The 20,285-nt window shown below is 47.6% G+C and overlaps 1 long non-coding RNA gene across 6 annotated transcripts in view; it reads right to left on the reverse strand.

Annotated features, from left to right (window-relative positions):
* LOC308257858 overlaps positions 1-19,578 on the reverse strand; it is a 32,508-nt gene extending 12,930 nt beyond the window's left edge. For 3 of the 6 annotated variants that reach the window (XR_013961639.1, XR_013961640.1, XR_013961641.1), the window contains exons 1-2: positions 19,083-19,482; positions 18,866-18,983 (exon numbers count right to left, since the gene is read on the reverse strand). This is a non-coding gene — a long non-coding RNA (uncharacterized lncRNA). The other 3 variants (XR_013961638.1, XR_013961636.1, XR_013961637.1) reach the window with 3 other exon arrangements.
* Positions 19,579-20,285: the final 707 nt, after the last annotated feature.

Below are 20,285 nucleotides of genomic sequence, written 5' to 3' on the forward strand. Positions count from 1 at the left end.
GAGGACCTTTCTGGTTAAACACTGAGTCTTTGAGAGAGAAATATTGGCACAGAGGAGACAAGTGACAGCCTTCCAGAGTCACAGAGCAAAAAAGTGCAGCCTGAAATGGCCTGTCCATTAGCCATGATCTCAGTTTTTCAAAAACAGGAGGTTTGGGAAGGATTGTTTGAAGCTGGGGCTCACAGACTGGCTTTTATTCAGAGACTAGAGACCCGGTGCATGAAATTCGTGCACGGGGGGGGGGGGTGTCCCTCAGCCCAGCCTGCACCCTCTCCAATCTGGGACCCCTTAGGGGATGTTTGACTGCCAGTTTAGGCCCGATCCCTGCAGTCGGGCATCCCTCTCACAATCCAGGACTGCTGGCTCCTAACCACTCGTCTGCCTGGATGCCTGATTGCCCCTAACCACTCCCCTGCCAGCCTGATTGACACATAACCACTCCCCTGCCGGCACAATGACACCTAACTGCTCCCCTGCCGGCCCAGTCACCCCCAACTGCCCTCCCCTGCAGGCCTGGTCACCCCCAACTGCCCTCCCCTGCCGGCCATCTTGTGACAATGTGAGGGCAGCCATCTTGTGATGAGTGGGGGCAGCCATCTTGTGGTGGCATCTTGTGACGACGTGGGGGCAGCCATCTTGTGACAATGTGTTGGCAGCCATCTTGTGGTGGCTATCTTGTGATGATGTGAGGGCAGTCATCTTGTAATGACATGGGGGTGGCCATCTTGTGAAAACGTGGGGGCGGCCATCTTGTGATGCGAGGGCATGAGGGTCAATTTACATATTATCTCTTTATTATATAGGATAAGCCCTTTCTGCATCTTTGATGTTATAAAGACCACTAGAGGCCTGGTCCACAAATTCATGCACGGGTGGGGTTTGGAGGGGGGGGACACAGGAGGTTGGCTGGCTGGCCCCGCCCCCTCATCAAACTCCAGGTGGAGGGGACAATTTGCATATTAGCCTTTTATTATATAGGATTTTCTTAGGAAATGATGGTGCTAGTGAATGGTAGCTACTTTGTTGTAATCTTTTTTGGGAAAAGTTGGCTAACCTTATATCAATATATACAATTATTAAAAATGTTTTATTATGAAAAATTCCAAACATATAAAAAAGTATCTCTGGCTAATATGGCTCAGTTGATTGGAGCGTCGTCCTGTATACAGAAAAGTTCTATTCGATTCCCAGTCAGGGCACATACCTAGGTTGTAGGTTCAATCCCTGGTCCCTGGTTGAAGCACATACGGAAGGCAACCGATTGATGTTCTGTTCTCTCTCACATTGATGTTTCTCTCTCTCTTTCTTTCCCACCCTCCCTCCCTTTCCCTCTCTTTAAAAATCAATAAGCATATCCTCAGGTGAAGATTTAAAAAAAAAGTAGTAAGACCAGTTTAATTAAATTCCCTTGTTACTAACTGCTAGCCACTTTACTTCCCAACCCCCATGCCCTGCATTATTCTGAAGCAAATTACAAACCCCATATAAACTGACCTGTAAATAAGTTAGTTTAACATAATCACATTATCGCCCTAGCCAGTTTGGCCCAGTGGATAGAGCATAGGCCTGGGAACTGAAGGGTCCCAGGTTCGATTCTGGCTAAGGGCACATGCCTGGGTTGCGGGCTCGATCCCCAGTAGGGGGCATGCAGGAGGCAGCCAATCAATGATTCTCTCTCATTGATGTTTCTACCTCTCTCTCCCTCTTCCTTCCTCTCTGAAATCAATAAAGAAATATATTTAAAAAAAAAAAAAACAATCACATTACCATTTTCACACTGTCTCAATTTTAAATTTTTAAAAAATATATTTTATTGATTTTTTTACAGAGAGGAAGGGAGAGGGATAGAGAGTTAGAAACATTGATCAGCTGCCTCCTGCACACCCCCTACTGGGGATGTGCCCGCAACCAAGGTACATGCCCATGACTGGAATTGAACCCGGGACCTTTCAGTCCGCAGTCTGACGCTCTATCCACTGAGCCAAACAGGTCAGGGCTCAATTTTAAATTTTTTTGCAGTTGATTTGTTTAGTCGGGATCTAAACAGAGTGCACACATTTTCTTTCCTTCTATGTCTTTTTAAAAATATATATTTTATTGATTTTTTAGAGAGAAAGGGAGAGGAATAGAGAGTTAGAAACATCACTGAGAGAGAAACGTTGATCAGCTGCCTCCTGCACACCCCCTACTGGGGATGTGCCCGCAACCAAGGTACATGCCCATGACTGGAATTGAACCCGGGACCTTTCAGTCCGCAGTCTGACGCTCTATCCACTGAGCCAAACAGGTCAGGGCTCAATTTTAAATTTTTTTGCAGTTGATTTGTTTAGTCGGGATCTAAACAGAGTGCACACATTTTCTTTCCTTCTATGTCTTTTTAAAAATATATATTTTATTGATTTTTTAGAGAGAAAGGGAGAGGAATAGAGAGTTAGAAACATCACTGAGAGAGAAACGTTGATCAGCTGCCTCCTGCACACCCCCTACTGGGGATGTGCCCACAACCAAGGTACATGCCCTTGACCGGAATCGAACCTGGGACTCTTCAGTCTGCAGGCCGACGCTCTATTCACTGAGCCAAACCGGCTAGGGCCCTTCTATGTCTCTTAAGACTCTACATGTTCTATAGATTTCCTCTCCCCACCGTTCTTTCCCCTGTAATTTATTTGCTGAAGACTCTGGGTTGTTTGCCCTTGGAATTTTGCACACGTGTATTTTGCCGATCAGATCCCTGTGGTGGTGTAACATGTTCTTCTGGCCCCTCTGCATTTCTTGTAAACAGGTGAGTAGGTCTAGAAGCTTGATTCAATTTTGTTTTCTTTTAAAAATATATATGTTTTTAAATTAATTTCAGAGAGGAAGCGAGATAGAAACATCAATGATGAGAGAGAATACTTGATCAGCTGCCTCTGACACACCCCACACTGGGGATGGGGCCTGCAACCTGGCCATGTGCCCTGGCGGGGAACCTAACCATGACCTTCTGGTTCATAGGTCAACACTCAACCACTGAGCTACGCCGGCCAGGCTATTTCCCTTTTATTTGTTTTTTACAAGAATATTTTATGGATGGTGTTGAAAACATCCAGTTTAAAAATAAATTAGTAATGTAATCCAAAAAGCTGGAATCCATACTGCTCTGACAGGAATTATGTGGTTCTAGGCCTCAAGCCTGAGTCTAGCCTAGAGCCCCAGAAAACGCCTTGCTCTGCCCTGCGGAGCTGCAGCTGTTCTTGGCATCCTGGTCACTGCTGACGTAGCCACGCTCGGTGAACAACACCTTTAGTTAGGAAAGCTGCTGTCGACAGCCACCACACATCCCTATGTGAGAAATTTCTTATAAACTGCCAGCAAAACGTTTGCTTTTCCTGAGAAATGAGGATACTTTTCCTTATGGGCAAGGTAAGTCATGTAACAAATTCTGTTCCTTTTTCTTTGGTTCCAGGAAGCGCAAAGCCGTAGGAGGCACCACTTTGGTGGTGATGTAGGATTCAATGAATTTTTTTATTCTAGGGCCTTTTACCTGTTATTACTATTATTTTTTTCTTTTTTGAAGAATTTTCTTCTCATTGATTCTAGAGAGAGAGGAAGGTTGCCTCCCTTATGTGACCCGACCGGGGATTGAACCTGAAACCCAGGTATGTGCCCGGACCAGGAATCAAACTGGCAACCCTTTGGTACACAGGATGACGCTCAACCAACTGAGGCACTCCAGCCTGGCTCACGGTATGTTTAAAAGCTGACTCCAATCCTTTGTGTACAAGGTTCATAGAAAGAGATAAATTAAAAAATTAGTAGCAGAACAGGGGCGGGTCTTCCTGTCTTCTAGTTTCACTTTTTTTTTCACTGTTAAAATTCAATTTTATTAATCTAGTTTCAATTCTTTATATGATCTGGAACAGAACTGCATTCATTCAACAAATACCCTTCTTGCAAGACAAAGCTAGTGAAAATAAGGTTTCTGCCTTCCTGGAGCTGACATTCTCGTGGGAGAGTCAGGCAACAGTTCCAGGGAACAGCAGCCCTGTAAGTGTCTGAGGAAAGGAAGGTGGCGGTGGGACAGAGAGAACCAGAGGAGGAGACCCCTCCCTCTAGACAGGTGGACAGGGAAGGTGACGTTGGAGCAGAGAGTCGAAGGATGAGCAGGAACCAGCTTTGAGAAGAGATGGGTGAATCTGGACAAAAGGAAAAGCAAGGGTGGACAGGCAAGGTCAGGATCACAGAGCTATCCCTCTGGGGGAAGGGCTGCTCCCCAAGGCCAGAGGGAGGTTCCTTTCCCTCCACCCATGCAAGAAGCTTCCCGTACCAGGCCGCCTGTCCTTGGCTTATGAGTGTGAAATATGCAACTGTTGTTACTGCCTCCAGAGACCTGTGTTGAAATACATGCCTACAACCGTCTTCGTGGGTGGGAGCCCCAAACCTTCTGACCTCTGGGCTTAACCTCAGACAGGTAGCTACTGGTGCGCTGGCTTCCTGCACCATGTGTCCTCGGTCCTCCTGCGCTAGGGGCTGTGCCGAGGGGCAGGAGCCAGGTTTACATGGACCAGCTCAGCCCCAGAGGAGCCACCCCTAGTCCCCACGTGCCTCCAGAGAGCAGAGCTGGATGCTGGGAGGGGCGGGGGTGCAGTTTCAGGCTCAGGATTCTGCTTTCACTGGGTGTTGGTGCATTAGTCATCACCAAACACCTTGGTCAAGTCCAAACCAGAAGGGGCTCCACCTTCCAGTTTATTGTTTACGTTTTTATAGCAAAGGCAGAAATTTGAGAAACAAGCACAGACTCCCAGGTGGGGAGGGGGGGTCCCCTTCTCCAGTTTATTTAATGAAGGTGGGTGGGTGCTGATGGGGAGGAAGCCTGGGGAGCTATTAGGTAGAGCACAGAAGAAGGCTTTAACCCAGAGGACAGAGCCAGGAGGGGGAGTGATCCACAGGCTCAGAAGAATCCTGGAACATGAGCCAAGAGGCTTGGGACTTGGGTTTTACCCCCGTAAAATCCTCATTATCTAAACCAGTGACCAGTCTCTGCCGCACAGTAGGTGCTAAGTAAACATTGTTGAATGAAAAAATAAGCGAGGCCTAAGGGGATGTCAATTCAAGAACTTTCTCAGTAGTATTAAGTAGTGAGCTCCCTATTAGTGGGAGAAACCAAGGAGCTGATGGATGGTCACTTGTCTGGCGTCCTATCTTAGGGGCCCAGAGGAACCTTCCATCTCAGATGTGTGAGGTTAGTCAGAATGACCTCAAGTGGCCATTGACTTCCTGCTTAACCACTTGAACCCCAGACCCCCTCTGTGCCACGCCCTCCGGTACTGGAGGCTGCGTATACCAACCCTGGCCCCAGACCGGAAGGCCAGGCTGGCCAGGCGCCTCCCTGTCGTGCAGCTCTGGCTGGAGAAGTGGGGAGTGGGGAGGGCGGCCCAGGCTGATGCAGCTGCCACGCTAGTGCTCCGGGAGGCGGGGAGGCGAGGCAGGGCCGCGGGGGGCCGCGATTGGAGTCCGTGTCACCGTAGGCCCTACCTGCGCCCTGCGACAAGGGGAGGAGTAGGGATGCGGGCCGGGTTCGCAGTTCCGGACCCCACTCCCTTAACAACGATTCCTATGGAGGACGAGTGACCTGTCCACTCAGCTCCCAGCCCTGGGCGGTTTCCCAGCCTCAAAGCCCCCAGGCCCTGTGCTAGGGGGGTTCACACGCATTGGTTCCTGGGTGTGTGTGGGGAGGAGGTAGAGTGGAGCTGGTAGACACTCCCATAGAAGGCATTCCAGAAGGGGTCTGAGTTCACCAGGGACAGAAGAGGGTGCAGAGGGCAGTCTGGATGCAGGGAACGGTATGTGCTCACAGAAGGGTGTGCGAGCGCCCCCTGTCGGAACAAGCAGGAATGTGCGCAGAGAGGAAGAGAAGGAAGGGCGCGCAGAGGGCACTGGCTGGGATGTGAAGGGCTTGATGCCAGGCCACCAATGCTTGGGATCCAGGGAGTTGTGGGGGGGGGGGGGAGGGGAGACAGACCACGCGTGAGAGGCCAGTCTGAGGGCCCTGAGATGCCAGCCCCAGCTGAGGCCCAGCAAGGGCTTGAAGTTGTTTTGGAGTAGGGACAGAATGCTGTATGGATAACCTTTCTGAAGACCCACATCCCTCAGCTCCACCTCTCAGGCACACTGTGGGAACCATGCCAGGTCCCCAGATAGTCAGGCCGGTGGGAGCACAGAGGCCTTGTTATCCATACACCGGAATGGCCAAAGGCTGCTCTGGGCATGTGCCTAAGCGGGATGTTCAGGACTCTGCGCCTGAGAACCATAATCAGGCCAGGACACCAAGCAGATGCAAGGGCACGGTACAGGGTGCCCTTCAGCGGCCAGTATGATGGATGTAATATTGGCAGGAAGCCTTCTTTGTCTGCATAGGGTAAAAGCAGGGTACTGACCAGCTTGTCGGATGGGGTGTGTAGAGAAGTCTGCTAGAGAGAGCAGCTGGGCAGGAGAGACAGGAGAAGCTGCGGAGCCAGAGCTCAAGTACCGCTCGATGTAAGGCGGTGAGTCTGGGGCAGCGTGCGGCTGTCCAGATAACAGCTGTGGGTAGAGACTAATGCTGCTCTGTGAGGAAGGTAAGTGTTCCCAGCCGCTGTCCGGCTGTCTGCCTGTGCGGACTGTTCTAGTCTGATGGCTCTGTGGCCCTTGGCTTCTGCAATAAAGCCTCATGCTTCTACAGCCACAACCTCTCATGGCTTCTCCGTCTGCCCCGCCGCCGAGAACTGACCTGTAACTAGTGGGCGGAGAATAAAGTAGGAACTTGGACTAAGTCCCCAACAGTTAGTACAGTGGGCAGGGTTCGAGAAGGACCAGGCCTGGCGTAGTCGATGGGAGAATTTAGAATAATACGGGGACTCACTCAGAGCCACTCAGAGCACCGGAGCCGTGCAGGGCTCTGCTCTGCTCTGACACACATGCTCCTGAGTTATCCTCCCCTCCCCCCGTCCCAGGATGTTCCCCCATCCTTCCTCCAAACCTGGGACACTCCCTCCAGTCAGTCCTGACGCCCCTCTCCTCCACCCCTGCATCTGTACCCCAGTTATGAGGGTTGCTTTCTAGAGCCCTTTTCTGCCTCTGGAGCCCCCTCCGCAGCCTGAAAGTCCTTGGTTTTCTAATCCGTAAAGCCAGGGCAGAGACCCTGGGCGCTCCCACCCCACTCAGAGTTCTCTGCAGCTTTGGGCGTTCCTTACGTCAGTAGTCCTTACATCAGCTCAGCCTGCAGCCTCCTTGAAGACATGGGTGTAAAGATTCTGCCGCGGGGCTCCCTAACCTTAGGGAGAAAGCGGACACATTCTTGCTTCCTGGGGCCCAGCTCAGGCCTCAAGACAAGGGAACCAGTGACACAGGCCCCGAGTGTCTCCTCAGATCTCAGACTGCTGCCACCAAGTGTGCTTAGTCCACTCTCCACTCTCAGACAAGTAGCTCTGGGAAAGCTAAATCAGCAGAGAAGATTCGGAGAAGGTTACGTCACACTCTTCTGTTAAGAAAGGATTAGCCAGCCCTAGCTGGTTTGGCTCAGTGGATAGAGTGTCGGCCTGTGGACCAAAAGGTCCCAGGTTCAATTCCGGTCAAGGGCACATACCTGGGTTGTGGCTCAATCTCCACTTGGGAGCGTGCAAGAGGCAGCTGATCAATGATTCTCTTTCTTCATTGATGTTTCTATCTCTCTCTTCCTCTCTGAAATCAATAAAAATATATTTTTAAAAAATGATTCAATTTAAAAATAAGGCAAAAGGATGACTGCCAGTCCCAAGTCGGTGCCAAGCAAACGGATAAAATGTAAATAACTGTCAGGAGGAAAGATAGTTTGGCCTCCCCGTAGGTCACTGGCTGGTTTTGTAGGAGAACCTAAGAAATCTCACGCCAGTCCTTTGGTTTTGGTGCCATTAAATACTTCTGTCTTTCCAGTTCTCTGTAAACTAGCTCTTCACCATACTGGTGCCCTCCTTAAGGAGTTCAGTGGTCTTTGACACATTCTCTGTTAAGGAAGTCAGGCCTCGGCTTGGAAAATTACATACTGCGGCACTTTGGGAGACTGTCTCACGGAGATGTCCAGTGGACTCAGCGGCCAGAGCCAATGACTCCTCGTTGCAGGAGTGAGTCCCACGGGCTCCCCTGCTACACTGCCTCTCCTCCCTCAGGCTTCCTGGCTCCACCTGTGATTTGCTGTTGTTATTATTTATTTAGAATACTCAAGTACAGCCCTGGCCAGATAATTCAGTTGGTTAGAGCGTCATCCCAATACACCGAGGTTGTCAATTCGATCCCCAGTCAGGGCACATACAAGAGTCAACCAGTGAATGCGTGAATAAGTGGAACAACAAAAATCGATGTTTCTCTCTCTCTCTCTCTCTCTCTCTCTATACCCCTCCTGTCTCTCTCTCTAAAAAAATAAATACTCAAGTGCATGGGTACTTTCTTGTTGTAAAATTTAAATAGTACAAAGTCCCTTGTATAATCACCTCCCATCTTAGGCCTGTCCTAAAGTTGACTACAATTATTCTGCATATTTAATGTATTATTATATAATATCTTATATATATTGCAGTATGCAGGATCCATATACTCATTTATATACACATCATATATTACACAATATGCTTGTATATGTTTATATATACATACCACACAAATATATATTTATACACCTATATATACAACCTATTTGATGTATGTGTATATATGAATATACATATATAAAAATGTCTTATCGCCCTGACCAGTTTGGCTCAGTGGATAGAGCGTCGGCCTGTAGACTGAAGGGTCCCGGGTTTGATTCCAGTCAAGGGCATGTACCTTGGTTGTGGGCACATCGCCAGTAGGGGGCGTGCAGGAGGCAGCTGGTCGATGTATCTAACTATCCCTCTCCCTTCCTCTCTGTAAAAAATCAGTAAAATATATTTTAAAAAATGTCTTATCACTTTAGTGGTTGGGAGATTGTTTTCATAAAAGATATACTGAAGATATTCTTGCAACTTGGTTTTTCTCATTAAAAAATAGGGTTGGAGATCTATTTTGGTACATGAGACCTATCTTATTTTTTTAACCACTAACACAGCAACACAAGCCATAAAATATGTAGAAATAAATTTAAGAAATGTGTAAGGTTCTATGTAGAAAGTTATGAATAATTTTGGTATTTTATAACAAACATTTAAAACAAAACGTTGTGATATTTAAACCTGTTATACTGATATATTTTATGAACAATAATGAATGTATAAAGCAAAAAGTACACACAAACACCCCTCACCCCCACCCCCAAAGCAAGAGCACTGCGTTTTTCCAGGCTTCTCCTCTACCTTTGTTAGCATATTTCTGGAACTTGCTTTGGGGCTGAGTCAGAGAGCTGAGCACATCTATAAATAGCTGTGACGCAGCTTGGGCTGTGCACCCGGCACTGGGAACCTGCGTCAGGGAGATAGGCAGGAGCAGCGGGAGGCTTCCTGAGGGGGTGGGACTTCAGTTGGGCCCGGAAGGATGAGTTGGTGAATAAATTGGGCAGAACAGTCCAGACAGGGGGCTTGGTCTGGAGGTGGGATAATCATTTCTACATGGCAGATCTCTGACAAGGTGAGACTGAGGGCCCACAGAGAGAGGCGTGGGGCTGACCAGGCCCTGGCCAGTGTCCTGGCTCAAGCCTTACGGAGAGCCAGGCTAGAAGCCTATGTCCATAGCCAGACCCATGGCTTGAGTTCCAGTCCCAGAAACAGGGAGGGTCCAGGCTGTGACCCTGCGCTGCTCTGAGTAGGGGCCACAAAGGAACGCTTCACTGCAAAAATGACAAGTCTGTATCTCCAAAGGGGCTTTCCAGAATGTCGAAGCTGGGAACATGCTTGGTGCAGGAAGGGGAAGTACTCATGCCACCCTCCAGGCAAGGCCGGGCATTGCCCAGAGATGGAGCCCGGAGCTCTTTGGGCCCCACCGGAAGTCAGTGGGAGCTGGTGGGAGGCCTGGCCTCCTGTGTCTCTCTCATCATTTCATTAGTTGGCAAATGAATGTGTTTTGAGTCATAAGACCTTTCTGACCCAGGGAGTTGCTTTGGGGAGCATACTGCCCCCTGAGGAGCTGATGCCTGTGGTGTAGCCCAGCAGAGTGGGCAGGGGGACACCTGCTCCCCACAGGGGCAAGACCTTCACCTGCTCAGCCTCTCCGTAGCCCTGGGAAACAGAGGCACAGAGACAGCCAGGCCAGGCTCAAGGTCCCCAGTGAGGAAGTAAAGATAGCTGGTCTAGATTTCAGATCTCTTGCTCCTCAGTGTCAGGTCAGGTCTATGTCTGGTTTTTTATTTTTTATCTTCAAGAGACAGGCCCAGTCCTAACCGGTTTGGCTCAGTGGATAGAGCATCGGCCTGCAGACTCAAGGGTCCCAGGTTCGATTCTGGTCAAGGGCATGTACCTTGGTTGCGGGCACATCCCCAGTGGGGGGTGTGCAGGAGGCAGCTGATCGATGTTTCTCTCTCATCGATGTTTCTAGCTCTCTATCCCTCTCCCTTCCTCTCTGTAAAATATCAATAAAAATATATTTAAAAAAAAAAAGAGAGACAGGCCCAAGCCCGGCTGGTTGGCTCAGTGGTTGAGTGTCGACCTATGAACCAGGAGGTCATGGTTCAATTCCCATCAGGGCACAAATCTCATTATGACTTGCTGGAGTCCACTAGCTCAGGCGTGGCAGCAAGGCATGCAAGGTCAAAGTCTAGGTCTACCAGACCTCCTTATATTTCACCTGAAACCCCCACCCTAACCCAAAAGGGAGTATTTATTGTATCGCTTAACTTCAAAACACAGAGGTGGTTGCCCTGACTGGTTTGGCTCAGTGGATAGAGCGTCGGCCTGCGGACTGAAGGGTCCCAGGTTCGATTCCGGTCAAGGGCATGTACCTTGGTTGTGGGCACATCCCCAGTGGGGGGTGTGCAGGAGGCAGCTGATTGATGTTTCTCTCCCATCAATGTTTCTAACTCTCTATCCCTCTGCCTTCCTCTCTGTAAAAAATCAATAAAAAAAAACATATTTAAAAAAACCAAAAAAAAACCACAGAGGTGGTCTAGGCCTCTGGCCGAGGTGGCCCGTGCGCACCACAGCTCTCCCTCCACCTTCAGGCTTTGTTACCCTCTGCCTTCCTTTTCAGACTGGCCTTCTCACATCACCTGGAGAACTGGTTTTTATTGTATACTAGAGGCCCGGTGCACAAATTCGTGCACAGGTGGGGTCTGGCTGGCTCACCCCAATCAGGGCTGATCAGGCTGGGCTGGCTGGGGGGAAGGGCCTCGAGTGGTTGGTGGGCTGGCCCTGTCCCCGATCAGGATGGGGGAGGTGACTGGGGGTGGGGCAAGCTGAGGGGAGGGGCTGCAGGCGGTTGGCAGGCCAGCCATGCCCCCTGGTTGAACTCCCAGTGGAACTCCTGGTAGAGGGGACAATTTGCATATTAGCCTTTTATTAATAAACAGGAAATGCTTGTTAAACTGGTTTAACAAGTATTAAAAATGGACAGTTTACTGTGATTTATTCATGCTGTGGGATGCTACAACCTGGAAGGGACCACAGGGCTTCACGGGAGGTTCCTGGAGATATTTCAGAGTTAGCCAAATACTAGATTCATCAGACCATCATGAAACTGCAAGGACTGTGTCAAGGTCAAAGCAAAACAGACCAGGCTAGAAGAAATGCAAAGAGGATGTGACAGTCAAGGGGTCAGAGGACAAGGAAAGAGATAGGCCACAGGAGTCTGGTGTTGAAGTTCAGGAAACTCTGAAGTGGGAGGGAAGGCCAAGCTTAGCCCCAACTCAAAGATGAGGACAGTATGACCCTGACTCCCTTCCATGCTCCGTAACTGGGGGGCTTACAGTACATGGACCAGTTTGTGGCTAACGGGGCCTTCTTTCTGCAGCTCACGCTGGCTCATGTGCCTCATATTTGCATGGTATCTCTGGTTCTAGTGCTTTTCCATTTTCCGGCTGAGCTCTGCTGAGCTCTCCCAGTGTTCCCGGGTCCTTCTGGCCCCATATGCTATTGGAAGACAAAGTCACCCATGGGCAGGAGAGGCCAGGAGCTGGGTGTTTTCAATTAGAGAGACTCGACATATTTTATGGCCTCCTGTGGGGCCCTGGAGCATGCACTCCTCCACTGGGTCTGCTTCCTGGTCACAGGACAGTGGCCTTGGCCAGGAATTAATTTTTCCCCCTCATCAGTGTTATAACAAGATGACATCATTTGAGGACCTGCTGTACATTGTTTTTTCCTTGTATAGTCAATTCTCTTCTAAAGTCTTTTAGTTGTCATTTCTGGTATTCTTCACTCCTTTTTGTCTATCCACATTTCCAACTTGCGTAGTTTCCCTTCCATCTGAAGGACTTCCTTTAACATTCATTGTAGTGTGGCTCTGCCGGAGATACATTCTTTAGCATTTATATGTCTGAAAAAGTCTTTGTTTTTGAAATACACTTTGCTGTACATAGAATAATGGGTAGACAATTTTTTTCTACCAGTACTATAAAGAATCATGGGGGATCAGGCAAAAAACTCAGAAGGGTTTTGCCCAGGTAGAAGGCGAAATGTGCCCGCGATTAAAATCTGCCCTGCTCTCACCAAAGAAAGCTGAAAAGCAAGATCCAAAAAGAATAACTGTTTCCAAGTTACACAGTTGCATCCCAGAACACTGTCTTCTGACTTGCATTGCTTCCAATGAGAAACATGCTGTTGTCCTTATCTTTAATCCTTTTTATGTAACACGTCTTTTCTTTGGCTGCTTTTCCATTCTGGCTGGTGGGATCCCAGTCCTATGGGATCTCTGGTTATTCTCCCTGATCCCTCCTGCTGGCTCTTTTCGTGGCTTTGGGTAATTTCCATGCCCTCATGCACTGATCAGAACTCACCTGAAGTCCCAAGGGAGACCCTCTGCAGATCCTTGAAGTTGCTGCCTGCTTCTCCGCACTGTGAGCGTTAGCCACCTTGGTCTCCCAGCTCCCGCTGCCTGGGTTCCCCCTCACTGTGCCCTGTGCCTCGGATATTTTCTCTAGACAGTAAGCTGGGAGAATCCTAGGGCTCACCTTGTTTTTTTCCTGCCTTTTATGGTTCACAGTCTTCTAGTGCCTGATGATCGAGATCTTAAAAACTGCTGTTTCTTATATTTTTTCTGGTTTTCTAGTTGTTTGAGGTGGCATGGCAAATCCTGTCCCTGTTGTCCCATCTTTGCTGGAAGTGGAAATTTAATGTATTTTACATTTTTTTCATCTATAGTTCTATACAATAAATAAAGCAATAAATGACCCTTGGCCAGGTAGCTCAGTTGGTTAGAGCATTGTCCTGATGGGCCAAGGCTGCAGGTTCAATCCCCAGTCAGGGCACAATAAGAATCAATTAATGAATTGTAAATAAGTGGAAATTTCTCTCTCAAATCAATAACAATAATATTTAGCCCTAGCCGGTTTGGCTCAGTGGACAGAGCATTGGCCTACAGACTGAAGGGTCCCAGGTTCAATTCTGGTCAAAGGCGCTTGCTCGGGTTGTGGGCTTGATCCCCAGTAGGGGGTGTGCAGGAGGCAGCCAATTGATGATTCTCATCATTGATGTTCCTATCTCTCTCTCCTGCTCCCTTCCTCTCTGAAATCAGTAAAAATACTAAAAAATAATAGTAATAACAAAAATATTTACCCTTGCCAAAACCGGTTTGGCTCAGTGGATAGAGCGTCGGCCTGCGGACTGAAGGGTCCCGGGTTCAATTCCGGTCAAGGGCATGTACCTTGGTTGCGGGCACATCCCCAGTAGGGGGTGTGCAGGAGGCAGCTGATCGATGTTTCTCTCTCATCGATGTTTCTAACTCTCTATCCCTCTCCCTTCCTCTCTGTAAAAAATCAATAAAATATATTAAAAAAAAAAATATTTACCCTTAGTTGGTTTGGCTCAGTGGATAGAGTGTGGGCCTGTGGACTGAAGGGTCCCAGGTTTGATTCCAGTCAAAGACACATGCCCAGGTTTCGGGCTCTACCCCCAGTAAGGGACGTGCAGGAGTCAGCCGATTAATGATTCTATGGTTTAATGGTGAGATTTGAGAATACATTCCAATCTCCTCTTTCAGGATATGAATGTTAATGTCTTCTCTTTTTATAGTTCAAAATGGACTCATGACTTTTCAGATTTATTATATATGTCAGTTGATCGTGGCCAGTAGTCTCTTTTTGATGCTTAAATATTCTCAGTTTGGTCAGTGGGAGCCCCTCTTATTATGGCCTCCATTATTTCAACTTGATGCTATTTATCTTTCAATTTTTCCTTCCTTGCTGGCATGCTAAGATTTTCCAGATTCACCTTGTTCTTTGATAGAACCTATTCCTCCAGTTCTTATGAAGATGAGTCAAAGTGTTGTGATAATAGGACCATGGACTTGAAAACCTTGAGACAAGGCTTTTGTTATTTCCTTAAGATCTGTATGCAGACTTACCATGAGGGAAATGACCAACAGCAGCTGGAAATGATAACATCTCAGTTTTAAAAAATCAACTTTGTTGAGATATAATTTACATGCTATAAAACAGACCTATTTTAAGCATATAGTTCAATGAATTTTGACAAATGTAACCACAACCATAATCAAGATAATAGAACATTTCTATTGGCCCACAAATTTCCCTGTGTCCCTTTACAATGAATCCATCCACTATCACCAGGCAGACAACCTCAGATGTGCTTTCTGTTACTTTAAGAGTTCTTATGGCTTTCTGGAATCTCATGTAAATGGAATAATACAAACATAGGCAAGTCTTTTGTGTCAGGCTTTTCATATATATACTAGAGGCCTGGTGCATGAATTCATGCACAGGTGGGGTCCGGCCAGCCCGCCCCAATGGGGGCCCCTCTGGCCGAGCCGGTGGGGAGAAGGGGCCGCGGGCAGTTCAGGCTGGTTGGCTGCCACAGTGTGTGTCATAGCCACTGGTCGTTCTGGTTGTTCCACCATTCTGATCGCTGGGCTTTTATATATAGAGATGTGTGTGTGTGTGTGTGCGCGCGCGCGCACGCACAGGGAACAGCTCTAGAGTTAAGCCTCGGATTGACCTGTGGCAGAGCTACAAACAAGTCCCAGCTTAGAAGGCAGAGTTTTCTTAGCATAATTAAGCCTAACCATATGCTCCCTAGATCCTTCCTGGGTAGCTAATGGGCTGTGGGAGGTGCAGCAAGTGCTGCCAAAACAAGTGAAACTCACAAGAACATTGAAACTATGTTGACCACTACCTTGTTTACCTCTGACTATAAAATAAAGGCTCAGCTTGCTGGCTGGATCTTTTTCTGTGGCCTCATCCAGGCACAGGAGATCCACCACCCCACCTATATTCTCTTTGTCTGTCTTTTCTTTAATCCTTCACCACCCCTCCTCAGGCTCAACGAACCTTTGGCTGTGCTGGCATGGCACATGTGTGTGTGTGTGTGTGTGTGTGTGTGTGTGTGTGTGTGTGTATACTGAGTGGCCAGATTATTATGATCTCTGAACATATAATAATCTGGCCACTCAGTGTATATCCTATATAATAAAAGGCTAATATGCAAATTGTCCCCTCGACTAGGAGTTCGACCAGCAGGCAGGCCTGCCAACTGCCCATGTCCCCTCCCCCTGGCCAGGCTGGCTGGACCACCCATGCACAAATTCTTGCACTGGGCCTCATACACACACACACACACACACACACACACACACACACACACTCTGAGTGGCCAGATTATTATGCGTTCAGAGATCATAATAATCTGGCCACTTGGGGTGTGTGTGTGTGTGTGTGTGTGTGTGTGTGTATGGTAACTAACTCCATTAGGCAGAAGTCTCAAACTAAGTTTGGGTAGCCAAGTAGGTTACAAAAACAAGTACAATAGACCAGTATATGAAAAAATCAAATGCGGGGGGGTGGGGCAGGGATCTAAACAATTTTTTTTTAAATATATTTTATTGATATTTTACAGAGAGGAAGGGAGAGGGATAGAGAGCTAGAAACATTGATGAGAGAGAAACATCGATCAGCTGCCTCCTGCACACCTCCCACTGGGGATGTGCCCGCAACCAAGGTACATGCCCTTGACCGGAATTGAACCCGGGACCTTTCAGTCCGCAGGCCGACGCTCTATCCACTGAGCCAAACCGGTTTCGGCTAAACAATTTTTTTTATTGGACCACAGTGCAAGCAAAAAACATACAACATTTATAATACTGGATATTTCAAAGATAAAAATTAAAAATATACATTGAAAACTAGAAATGTTTCATTATTAAAATCTTTCATAACCGCTTATTCCTTTGACTTAGAACCAGAAACCTGACATCTTTTTTCCGGCATCAAGATGTCAATGTCTGGCCCTAGCCGGTTTGGCTCAGTGGATAGAGCGTCGGCCTGGGGACTGAAGGGTCCCGGGTTCGATTCCAGTCAAGGGCATGTACCTTGGTTGCGGGCACATCCCCAGTAGGGGGCGTGCAGGAGGCAGCTGATTGATGCTTCTCTCTCATCGATGTTTCTAGCTCTCTATCCCTCTCCCTTCCTCTCTGTAAAAAATCAATAAAATATATTTAAAAAAAAAAAGATGTAAATGTCTGGTCTTGTATTTCGAGATGCAATGTGTAGAACTGAATTCAATCTTGCATCCTTTAACTGGGAACAAAATTTTGTTTCTCTCTATTTCATAACAGAAAACAACTGTTCACAGACATAGGTGCTTCCAAACATGGACAGAATCTTTGCACAATGGTTTCTATGCCATTTCTTGGGTAACTCTTGCTGAGGTATTTATAGAATTCTGGTATTCCAATGTCATCATCATATTTCGTTTCTAATACCGCATTACACTGTAGTTCAATAACTTTCATTTGTAATTCTTCTTTAACACTAGCAATGTTAATTGAGAAAGGTGAGCTGAACAATGTGAGTTCATTTACATAATGTTTGAAATCAGAGAACCTTTTCTGGAATTCAGCTCTACAATTTTGGGGATGTAGATTAAGCCATCACTTTCATTTCTGGAAACTGATTTCAGTGTAGGAAAGTGAGCCAGGTTATTTACTGCTAAATGAGTTTCCCAAAGATTCAATTTTGCTAGGAAAGAGCAAACTGAATCATACATTTGTGTAGCTACTTGTGAACGTATTTGAGGAGAAATATTCAGCGTTTAAATGATTTATAATGTCAACCAAAAGACCAAGTCTCTGATCCAATATCTGAGCCGGGGGAGGGATTTGCCCTTGGATGACAAGAATAAATCTTTTTTCTCAATTCAAAAAATCTCTTCAGCATCATGCCATGACTAAGCCACCTTACCTTCGTATGGTAAAGCAGGTTACCATACTGTGCATTTAATTCCTCAAGCAAAGCACTTGACTTGTCTGTGGTTGCAGCCCCAAGAGCGTAACCAGTTCACTGTGTTAATCATTACATCTATGACATGTTCTAGTTTTAAGTTTTTAGTACAAAACAATTTCTGGTGAATAATTCAGTGAACGGATTTAAGTTCTGCATCCCTGCAAAACATTTCGACCTTGGATTTAAGGTTTGCAACAAGTCCAATGTTATCACAGACCATTGCAGGAGCACCATCTGTGGTCACACTTACTAATTTTGACCAGTCTACTAATTTTCAAGACTTTTTTCAACATACAAAAATAAATCATTTTCAGATGTTGGGTCTCTTATGGGTACCATGTCCAAAAGTTCTTCAGTGATGTCAAAATTCTCATCAACAACACGGATAAATATAATTAAGTGGCTCGTGTTATTTATATATGTGGTCTCATGAACTGCAATAGAAAATGTCACAAAGAACTCCACTTTTTTTTGCAGCTTGTAAGTTTTCAGCCATATCTTTTACTCTCTGAGCAACAGTGTTTCCAGTTAGACTTATGTTTGCAAATGCTTGTTTCTGTTCAGGACACATGATTTCCGCTGCCTCAGCAGACAGACTTTTATAAACTCACCATCTGTAAAAGGTTTTTATGCTCGGGCAATTTTCTCCCTTTTTACATCACTGCATTTCACAGCAGCATCCCTTATTTTGTTTTTATTTGATGATAAATGGTGAAGTAGATTTAGACCTTTTTTGAGCTCATTAAGTTTTTCATCACGCATCTTTTCTGTATACCAGTCAAAATTCTTACTAGGGTTTGTTTCATTATGTTGCCTTAAGTTGTATTCTTTTGACACAAATTTTGGTTACATATTGAACACACAGGGCTAGTCTCTACTTCCACAAGGAAATACGCTCCTTCCCACTTTTCTTGAAACATGCAATGCTTTCAATCCACCTTTCGTTTTCCCACTTTTGACAGAGACATAGGTGCAAAAAGAGTTGACCTTTAGTTACTATAAGAAACAATAGCTCAAGCCTGATGATAAATGGTAACTGACATTGGCTTTGAGGACCATAGCAAATTGTAGAGCCTTCCAAAGAGAGCAGCCACTTCTCAGCTATGGCAGATTGTTGGTATGTGGGAACACAGGCCCACTGTCCCCAGATCGCCTCCATTAAAAAATATATTTTTTTAATTGATTTTTTAGAGAGGAAGGGAGAGGGAGAGAGACAGAAACATCAATGAGAGAAACGCCTCCTATTAGCGATCGAGCCCCAACCCGGGCATGTGCCCTGACTGGGAATCAAACCGGAACCTCTTGGTTCCTAGGTCGAAGTTCAATCACTGAACCACACTGGCTTGGCTTTCCCCAATGTTTGAAGCAAAACCACACATTGAATTTTAACATAAAATCAGCTGACTTTCAGATATTGTAAGTTAAATTTAAAAATGTTAGACACTGTGAAAGGCAAATAAATAAGTCTACAGGTCATGAATTGCACCAGTTTGGGGCCTCTGTGGCCCCACTCACCTCCTAGCATGCGGCCTCTACTCCACACTGGCCCAAGGTGGCTTCATCCTTAGGGGAGAACCCGCCGGAAGCCCGACCTTAGCTTCGGTGCGAGGCCCTCCAGGGAGGCTACAGGGGCCTGGGGAGGAAAGGGAGAGTCAAGGGTTCTGTGAGGAGCCACAGGACCGGCAGAGGGCGGGTGCGTTAGGGACGCTCAGGATCACACTACTGTCTTGACCTTGATCGGGGCAGCGGCCTCCAGGCCAGTCACTTCAGGCGTGTGCAGCTCCGGGGCGCGGGCAAAAGCTGCATGTCGCCACTCGGAGCAGGGAAGAGTGAGGTCGGCAGCTGGCAGAGGCAAGGGGGGATGTGGGGGTCCAGGACAGTTCGTGGGGCTAAAGGGCGCTAGTGGACGGGGCAACATCCTACGGGAATGGTGGGCAGACTGACTAGAGCCGCAGGAGGGGCACGCGCGGGTCCGGCCTTCCTCCCGCGGTCCGGGTCAGGGCCCGCTCCCCTCTCTCCCCGTCCCCGCGTCCTGCAGCCTTCAGTCCCTCAGTTTCATGTTTCAACTGAAACACGATTAACCTGCGACACCGCCTCGCGCCGCCGTATCCGTGGAAACGGAATCCGGAAGTGAGGGCGTGAACTCACCCGCCAGTAGGGGCGCCTGGCGTCACCGCCTCCGCCGTCCGCCCAGGCCACGCCCAGCCCGCCTCGCCACCCCGCGCCGCGCATGCGCCGCCTGTGGGACCGTGGGGTGCGGCAGGTGATGGGAGCCGCTTAGCTAGCACCGGTCGGAAGCCCAGCTATTTGTCGGGACCTCGTGTTTTCTTTGACACAGAAAGGGTGAAAGCGAGAGAGTTCGTGAAGAGTGTGCAAGGGGCTCACGGGGCTGGAGGGGCGGCCAGGAGCAGAGGCGGCGGCTGGGGAGGTACCGGGGGCCCCAGCTACAAGGAGCCGCCTGGCAGCCCCTCTTGTCTTGCTATCCTGCGCTACTCCAGCCCTGGGGTGTTGTGTTGGAAAGAGAAAGACTCGAAGGGGATCCTTAAGGCAGAACAGTTACGTCATAGATTGTTGGGGGAATCTAGGTCTGAAGGCTAACTCAGAAAGTGCCCTTTCCTAGCCTAATTCTTCTCTTCTGTGCGGTTGTGTAAAAAGAATTGCTATCTTTTAAGATTGCAAGATGTATGTATGACTCTCACTTAGCACAGTGTTGGGTGTCTGTATAAAACCAAAACTGGGAAAACCTTTCCCAGAAAGATAGACTTTCAAGTATGGAAAACTCGAGATCTTGGCCTGGTATATGGTTCAGGCTTTGGAGCCAGACTGAGTTCAAATTCCAGCTCCGTCGTTTACAGTCCCTTACCCTCCCTTTTCTTATTTGAGAATGGAAATCACCTACTCATGTGAGAATGAAGTAATATACAGGGTGGGGAAA

This window comes from Plecotus auritus (genome assembly GCF_963455305.1).
Source record: "Plecotus auritus genome assembly, chromosome: 9".
NCBI lineage: Eukaryota > Metazoa > Chordata > Mammalia > Chiroptera > Vespertilionidae > Plecotus > Plecotus auritus.